Genomic DNA, 9,460 nt, shown 5'->3' with positions numbered 1-9,460 from the left:
ACATAATGATGCACTGTTTCAGCGAGCGCAATTAAAAGCCCATGTTTTAACCCATAGCCAAGAGGTAATCTCTATTCAAATCACCATGTGCATTTTGTAAAGGTATTTGGATTTCCTGGAAAATGTTCTAACTTATTACCAAGAAAAGCAAATCATGATAACAACTATATAGGGAAGGCTACTAATTTACCATGATGAATTTTTATAGTATCTATTATGCTTCTCTCTCATTCCATTTCCAATTTTGAAGGCACCTGCTTTGAATATTATCAGTAAGGATAGAATACATAGTTGGATAAATCTATCCTGGGTATGGAAGTATGAAACCGAGAATTTCTTTTTTGCAAGACTTCAACCTCTACATTAGTGGTATCTTATTATTAGAAAGCTTAGGGCATATTAGAAACTAGGAAGCATGGCAATGGCATGCTCCTAAATCACTGCTAAATTGAAACTAACCCAGAAAGTTAGGTAATCGATAAATTGACATGTAATGCTATGGTTATTGCTCATTATGCATATACTGGCATACTGAACTTTTGTTGTTTACACAATTTCAAGAACTTTTTAAAGTTCAATTTATAAGATGTTAACCATAAAAATTCCTTCAGGTGCCTATCATCATTCATAACGAAAGTGAACAAGCAAAGCGATGGAGTCAAGTTTTTAGTGACGACACTAAAAAATAGTCTATACTAGTCATAGCATCATGGCAATTAAATGAAAGAATGTAGTAATCTTTTTCCTTATTTTTGCTTTTAGTTCCTTCTTTACAATGTTGAGAATATTGTTGAGATCTAATCAACATTTTGTAATCGTTATCATTTCAGGTATGGGAAACTATAGGGTCTCAATAAACAAGAAACAGCTGACAGATATGAAAAAGAGCAAGTCCATGAGTGGCGCAGAAGCTATGACACACCTCCTTCCAATGGAGAAAGTTTGGAAATGTGTGCTGAAAGAGCAGTTGCCTATTTTAGATACCAAATAAGTGAAAGTTTAATTTTGATGTTATATGTGCTATACTGAGTAACTTCAACACTATATGTGCTAGACAAAAAGTATTTGGTTTTATACATTGTATGGTTGAATTTCTGCTGTGGCTGAAGTGATCATTTGACATTGACAAGGGATTGTGCCATTGATATTGTGTTGCAGATTGAACCTCAACTTTTATCCAGAAAGAATGTTATGATCGCTGCCCATGGAAACTCCCTGAGATCCATTATCTTATATCTCGACAAGTTAACTTCCCAAGAGGTAATTGTCAAGTTCATATATCACACTAAATAGTGATTATTTATTTATTTAGTGTTTTCCTTCTAACCTTTCTATAGGTCATTAGTTTGGAACTGTCACATATCATAGAAACTTAGACCTTAATTTTCAGTTATGGACCAAAATCTAGGAGAGGCCGCTATCAATTTTATCCTTTCTTTAGCTTGCTATTGCTGAATAGGATTTGTGATAAATAATCTTTTCTTCTTTCTACATTTTCATTGCTTAGTACATTAAAAATAAATCTCGTTATTCTCTGCACTTCAATTTTTATGCTTGTATAGATTTCTGTTAGCAGAAGAATTGAAGCTACCAAATTTGCCCAATTATGGAATGAAATTATTTGCATTTTTTGTGAGGAAGATGTCATTACTGATAGGCAAGGCCTCAAAGAAAATGTCTTTACTTGCTCTTACTTGGCTTCTATTACTTTCTCCTTGATCCTTATGTTTAATTATATTCCAGAAATTGATCGTTTCTATTTTATGCATCTATCTGTGGATTGACCTCTTCTTGTTATTTTATTTTACTTTTTAAGGAAAAACAATAATAGTTATGTAGAACAATACCATATGGAATTATGTTTGGAACTATTGACATTGAGAATTTTTTTATATATAGAGTTATGTCTTATATTATTGAGGAATTGTGTTATAAAAGATTTAGTTTCTAAATTTTGATATTAGAAAATAAATTTTTAATTTGAGAATATGTAAATGAGATGAGATTTATTACTGTAACTCTCTCCTTTTGCTTTTTATTTCTTTCACATCTTCACACTCAGTTTTATGTCTTTTTGGGCTAACAAAAAAGAAGAAACCAACCTTCCTTACACCAATATTTTCTTCATTTGCATCATACATTGCTGACAAGTTCCATTGTCCTTCTTCTGTGTTTCATCAGGATAGAGAACAAACAAGCAAACAAGAAAGAAAGTTTTGATTTTTGCATCTGGGGTGAACACTTTTTATGCTTCCTTATTCCAACTGGTTTGTTAGAGTCCGTTTCACATTGTGGCATGCATAACATTCTTTTGAGTTCTGAGAATCTTGAGTTGTTGTAGTGAGTTCTTAGTTCATCAAAAAAGAATGACAGGAGGTGAACCACAACCAAAGCAAGATGAGCAGCCACATCTAGTTAAAGATTAGTTACCACATGTTTCTTACTGCATTACAAGTCCTCCTCCATGGCGTAAGTTTAAATTATTTACTTGATGTCATCTAGAATCAATAGACTTCTGCTTATCTTTGTTAACATTTTATTGATTTCTACTAATCTGATTTGACTAGTACATTGAAAAATCAATATGCATTGATATTGAATATGATAATTGAGTTGTGAAATTCTGATGTGAATGAAGCTGAGGCAATCCTACTTGGTTTCCAACATTATCTGGTGATTCTTGCCACAACTGTTCTGATTTCTAGCTCTGATTCCTAATTCCTTGCTCTGATTCCTATCTGGTGATTCTTGGTCTAGGAACATTAGAATAATCATATTCTGCAATGCCATTGGTGATAGAAACGGACGTTCGAGGACAAATATTTGAGACTTTTATGTAATTAGATATTGAAATATTGAAGTTGTTGTTTTATTTTACTTTTGAAAGAAAAATTAGTAATAGTTATGTAGAACAATACCATATGGAATTATGTTTGGAACTATTGACATTGAGAATTTTTTTATATATAGAGTTATGTCTTATATTATTGAGGAATTGTGTTATAAAAGATTTAGTTTCTAAATTTTGATATTAAAAAATAAATTTTTAATTTGAGAGTATGTAAATGAGATGAGATTAATGAATGATTTGAAATTAAAAATAAATAAATAATTATAGGGTTTGTGAAGGGTTGAAAATCTTACAAAATAGTTATTTTTTTAAAATTAAAAAATCAATTTATGGGAGTTTTAAACTGCCACAAAAGTGATTTAAAATTGCCACAAAAGTCCAATATAAAACTCTCACTAAACACACACAACCCCCCCACTGAATAGATTGTGGAGGTTTTTAAAAATCCCCACAAAAGACCTCGTGGCACCTCAAATTTTGGGGGTTTTAGAAACCCCCACAAACCATTTGGTGGGGTTATAAACCTCCACAAATAGAAGAAAAAAACCTCCACAAATAAACAAAAATCTTGTAGTGTGGCTAGCTACAACATGCAATTTAAAAATCCAAAAACATTCTTGAAGGCAATGTCATAAGTACTTGGTATGCGTAAAATTAAGCATGTAGAATTCGATACCAAGAAACAAAGTATAACAATCCAACAATGAATAATTCAGTAGCAAGAAATAGTAAATCATATTAATAACAAATACCTTTCACCTAATCTAACTTATACTAACAACTTAATCTATTAAAATAAAAATTTAAACTAACTAACTAACTAATGGAGATGGTGGTGGATGGTGAATGATGATAACGGATGGTGGTTGAATGAGGGAAAAAAGAAGAGAGAAGAAGAAAAAAGTGGAGAGAAAAGAAGAAAAGAAGAGTATTGGAACAGGGGGGTCATGCGTACGCGGAAGCCATGCATACGCATGACATAAATTTTTTTTTTAAGGTTGTACATGTACTGTGCATGAGCACAACACTCGCACAATTCTCATTCGGTTCAAGAATGGGATCATGCATACGCATGGGGCATGCGTATGCATGATTTGGTAAACTCGTGGGGGTCATACATACGCATGACAGGTGCTATGTATTTTAAAAAAATTTCAATTTCTTGCACCAAACCAAATATTTCAAACACCCAACAAGTTACTAAAACACTACCAAACCTTATTTAACATACAAAATTATCAAGAAAATTTAACAAACCTAACTAAAAGTGAAAATTCAACTTATTCAATAACTATATATAAAAAAAGATGAAATGATGTTACCATGGTGGGGTGTCTCCCACCTAGCACTTTTGTTTAAAGTCCTTAAGTTGGACGACTTTGGTGAGGTCTTGTCATGGTGGCTGGTGCTTGAACTCGTCCTTAAACTTTCACCAATTCTTGGACTTCCAATGATCTCCATGATTTCGATTGATATATGCCAAGCTTTGATGAAGTTGCAAACAAGCTAAGAGCTCCCAAAATTGATCATCTTGTATGCCAGGATTCCAAATCTTGTTCTTACACCCATCTTCTAATTGATAATCATGATCCCATCCGAGTGATAAGATTCCAAAATTCTCCCCTAAATACCAAAAGCTTCCTTCTAGATCCCTTCAATTGAGCATGGAACCTCCCTTTGTACTTAACCCTTGAGCTTTCAAATTTAATGAGCTTTGAATTGTAGTGCCAACCACTAACCATCTCTCTTTTGCTCTTGAATTCACAAAGAACTCTAAGTTGACCTTCCTTTTCAAGCAAACCATATTCAAGTAGGACAATGAAGCTACGGGATATGAATTTTAACCACTCAAATGTTGTGTTGGATGGTGGTGACTTAGGAAAAAAGATATCTAATGGCTTTGGCAATGTAAACTTCACTCCCTTTGACTCCTCCTTGATAACCTCCACCTCTTGAAAAGCTTCCTCAAGTTCAATTCCTTGTTCACCAACTTTTTCTACACATTCCTCATTGCTCAAGTTATGTGTCGGAGGTTGTGCATGGTCTTCCTTATCATCAATTTCACAACACAATGAGAAATGTTCAACAATCTCAAATAGCACATCGGTTGGTGTAGAATCATCTTCAATAATGGGGCTTGCTTCTTGCTCAACTTCTCATAAATCTTCAACCATTTCTTCATCTTCAAGGATCTCCACTTCCTCCACTTGTTGCAATACATATGTCCCCTCCTCATTCTCCAATTGAGATTCTATAATCTCTTTCATATTCCACTCTTCGGTTGATTTTCCACATTCAGCAATGGGAGTGCCTTGATTGCGTGAGTGTTCTGAGGTTAAAGGAGCTAAGCTTTTTGCTAAGGAAACCAAGATAGTGTCGTACCTCTCTTAGGATTCTTGGAGGAAACTTGATGAAGATAGGAAAGGTTCTTCCATGGAGGGTTGTAGTAGAAAGGATGGTTGATAGTGTTGGGGGTATCTATCATATATGGGAGGTGATGGTTCGGGTAGGTTGTGGGAGTAATGATGTTGGAGTGGTGGTGGTTCAATGGATACTCGTTCATAATGGTCACAAGGGTGTGCTAAAGGAGGATATGGATTTGGATCAAGTGGAGGTATTTGGTGGTATGAGGCTTATGAATATGGTGGTTGTAGACTATATTGAGGAAGGAGTTCATAGGCATGGTGGTAGTTGATAATCATAAGAAGATCCACCATAGCCCATAGTTTGGTATGCACCGTGGGTTGGATTATGCTCATAGTATGTTGGAGGGAGTTGTTGCAATGAAGATTGTCCATATGCTTGAGGTTCCTCCCATCTTTGATTTCCTAATCCTTGATGCAAACCTTCATTGAAATTTTCATTTCCTATAACATAGTTAGAACCAAACTCATAGCCAAAATGGTGAGAATTCATGGTAAAAAGAAAAAATAAAAATAAGGGCTAATAAGAAATAAAGAAAACACAATTCTAACTACTAACACAAACAAGCAAACAAATAAAAATCATGCTATTCACATATTAACATATTTACAATTGCTAATAATATAACATCATTACAACTCCCTGGCAACGGCGCCAAAAACTTGACGGAGAGGAATTAATATCAGTTTAAAATTTCTCAATAGGATTTCGTTGCAAGCATAGTCCAAACCAACAATTAACCCTCAATCAAAGTTTAAAAGGTTGTCACAATACAAACCAAAATAATTAACCGGGAGTAGAATCCCGGATTGTTCTCCCTAGAAATTGTAATCGGGTGCTCAATTATTGGCTATGAGAAAATCGGGAGTTTTGGTTGAAATAAACAAGAAATGTAAATAGCAATAAAACAAATGATAATTAACTAATAAAGTAAAGGAAATTCAAATGGCAAAAAGATCTTGGCAAGGGTTAATGGTCAAGGATCACTTTCCTTATTACTAACCACAACATGACAATTACAAGAGCAAACCCACTTTGTCATCCTCAACATCGGAGGAAAGTCAAATGGGCTTAACTAATTCTAATCCATAAGTCCTAGCTAACTCACTAATTAACTTAGTGAAAGACTTGCATCAATGGAAACAAGACTCGTTAAGATCTCCAAATCATCAATCAACTTGGACATTATTAACTCTAGGCCACCCAAGTTATCAACCCAAGCTAAGAGTACAAAAATCTACTCTAAAACTAAAAGGAGCATTTCATCAAACACATAATATGCATAAAAGGAAACATATAGCAAATTGTATGAATAATAAAATCTATAACTACTAATTGCAAGAGAATAATAACTATAGTTTAAACAAACATCAAAGGAATATAAAATATCAAAATTGTAAGACCCAAGACCTTTGAAAGAGGGCTATCATTAACTAATTTCAAATTCAGTGTTTCTATAACCTTAATTTCAGAAATTTCTCTATTAAAGAAAATTAAGGCAAGTTTTAATTTATCGAATTTGAGATGGGTTATGATTATTATCCAATTTTATAATTATTGGATTATTTTCTATATTTAGATTATAAATTTGTCAGTTATGAAATAATAGGGATTTTACATGGTTTGGATTAGATCAGTAATATTTTAAATATTAGTACTGCTATTTTGGAAAAATGGAGAAATTAATTATATTATTTCTAATTTTTAGTTCTGGGTTTTCTATTGAAAATGATTTGTAAAATTAATGAGCAAATAGTATTTTTCTATATACAATTAGTATTGGATTTAATTTGGGTTTCAATTACTATATTACCCCTACTTTTATTTGAAATTACAAAATTATCCTTGAACCCAATTTTGCCCTAATCCTAAAACTCAACACACATAACCATAACCCTAAAAACCCTACCTGGTTCCCCTGACCCGGTACACCCCAGGGTACCTAATGCAGCAGCAGCAGCTGTAAACTGATTGAAAGAAAGAAAGAAACAAGAGCAAAAAGAGAGAGAGGCTGAGTTGCGGCTGAGGAGAGGGGGGAAGCTCACCGCGTCGCACTGCCACAACAGGCCATGCCGCCAGGGTCACCGTCGCCAAGCCTCCTCGCCGTCGCATCGCCGCTGAAGCTCCCTGTGTCGCCACTATTCGCACAGAGGAGGGTTTAAGGGAGCTGGTGCTGCCACCGTGCCCAGCCGTCGAGCCACGCGTCGCTGCTATCCTTGTGCCGCCATTGCCGTCGCGGAGGAAGGAACCCAGAACAGAGAGGCGCACGAAGGAGAGAAGCTTGTGGCTAGCCTTGTCGCCGCCACTGCTTCCGCGTCTTCTAACAGCGCTGCTGTCGCTGCCATGAATTGTGGCCAGAGGAGGAGCGAGAGACCAGGAGAAGGAGGCGTGTCGTGCTCTGCTGTAGTCGAGCCAGCCTTACTGCCTCCGCTGCTGGGGGTTGCTCCCGTCACTGTCGCCGGTGAGAAGGAGAGGGCAGTGCGGGAGAAATAGAGTGCGAGGGAGGAGAAGCCGGCTCCGCCACTGCCTTTCACTGCTGCCACATGTTCCTCTGCCACTGCTAAAGGTGAGCTACCGGAACCCTCTGCTACCCAGGAAACCACCACTAGGACCACTGCTATGTTGGGGGTAAGCTCTCCCCTGTTTCTGCTTCCTAGTTCTACCAATTCAATCTTACTTTGAGGCTGTCGTTGAAACTGTTGGTGCTTAATTAATGGTTATAGTAGGTGACATCGCGCTGCCGTTTCTGGAGATAGTTGCTGGCTTTGTGTGGAGATTTCTGTTGCAACTAGTATTTGTTTTGGGACTGTTTTATCTGTTGCTGGAATCTCTGTTAGCTTGCCCTGTGCTGTTGAGTCACCACTGATGCTGAGAATAGGTGGTGGGAACTGCTAACGGAGCAGGCTGAGTCGCGGCGATTCCAGCTGCCAAGGGCGGTTCTGTGGTTATTGGAACCACTACTGAAGCTTCTGTCCTTTGCTTCAGTTAATAGTCTTTAGTTACCGTAAGTACCTCTGCCTCAAAACCTTGCCCGTTCATATCTCGTGATGTGTTTTAAGGTTTTCGCAATATTTATGTCTTTAAGATTAAGTTAACGGGGCCACATGTTGCGAGTAAAGGTTGTTTCTTCTGCTGTGAAATTGAGCAAAGCTGTTATTCAAGCTGTTGGTGATTTTGAGTTGAGGCGCAAAGGACTCTGTGAAACGTTTGGATTATGAAATTTGCATTTTGAGGTAGGGGCGCTTTCCAAAAACTATGTTTTAAGTATTGGAATTATTACATATGGATACTGTTGTGAGATATTGTGTATTTGGTGATTGTATCTGCCTTATGTGTTATTTGATTGACTCGAGTGATTATGGATGTTGGTTTGGTTGAATTGTTGTGCGGCTTTGTGAAATGTTATGTTTTGAAGTGATTCTTTAAAGATTTGAAATATGAGTTTAATCCGTTGAGGATTGATTTGATTTGAGTCAATTATTTGATGATGTGAAAAGTCGAATGCACTTTTGAATTCAGCCTGGTTTACTTTAATTGACTTGATCTTGGACAAATGATTTGTTACTAAACCGTTTCTTTAAAGCTTTGGAAAAGAGTTAAATCGGTTGATATTGAGTTGATTTTGAAATGGTTTTCTTGAGATATGCCACTGAGGCGACTGTTAGATTTAGCTTGCTTTGAATTGATTTCTGGTTTTGAGCTGTTGAAAAGGAATGAGAAACGGTTTAGTTGGGACCCGAACTGGGTGGCAAAAGTCCAAGTTTTAGGGGAGGTGCTGCCGAAATTTCTACAAAATCCTAGTCTTGTTTGAAAATTTATTTAAAAAGGATTGGATTTGAGAAGTTGTATTATTTGATTTATTAAGAGAATATTTATTTTTTCAAGCTTAATTTATTTAGTGAACTTAATGCCTTGAGTTTCTTATTTAGAAATGAACTATTTTTACCGTTTGAATCACTGAAGGAAAGAATGGTGCTCTAATATTGATTTCAATATAAAAAGGAGCTTTTAGTGATTTCAAAGGAATCTAGACTTTTGATTGAGCAATTAAGTTTGAGGCATTTTGGAAGAGTTAGAAAAATGGGTTCCAAAAAGAAACCTGAAAGTGGTTTGATTCAAATGAACCGGTTCCTTTTCAAATGAGTTGATTTTTGGACCGGGTTAGAACTTGTGATTTTGTATGGT

At 35.9% G+C, this 9,460-nt stretch overlaps 1 long non-coding RNA gene across 1 annotated transcript; it reads left to right on the top strand.

The window, feature by feature from the left end:
• Positions 1–1,915, top strand: LOC110267089. Its single transcript, XR_002354420.1, has 3 exons — positions 1–64; positions 1,159–1,260; positions 1,563–1,915. It is a non-coding gene; the product is annotated as an uncharacterized LOC110267089 (long non-coding RNA).

The sequence above is a fragment of the Arachis ipaensis genome, chromosome B09 (assembly GCF_000816755.2).
Source record: "Arachis ipaensis cultivar K30076 chromosome B09, Araip1.1, whole genome shotgun sequence".
Lineage (NCBI taxonomy): Eukaryota > Viridiplantae > Streptophyta > Magnoliopsida > Fabales > Fabaceae > Arachis > Arachis ipaensis.
Note: the sequence above shows the minus strand (reverse complement) of the source record. Positions and strands in the feature narration are given on the sequence as shown.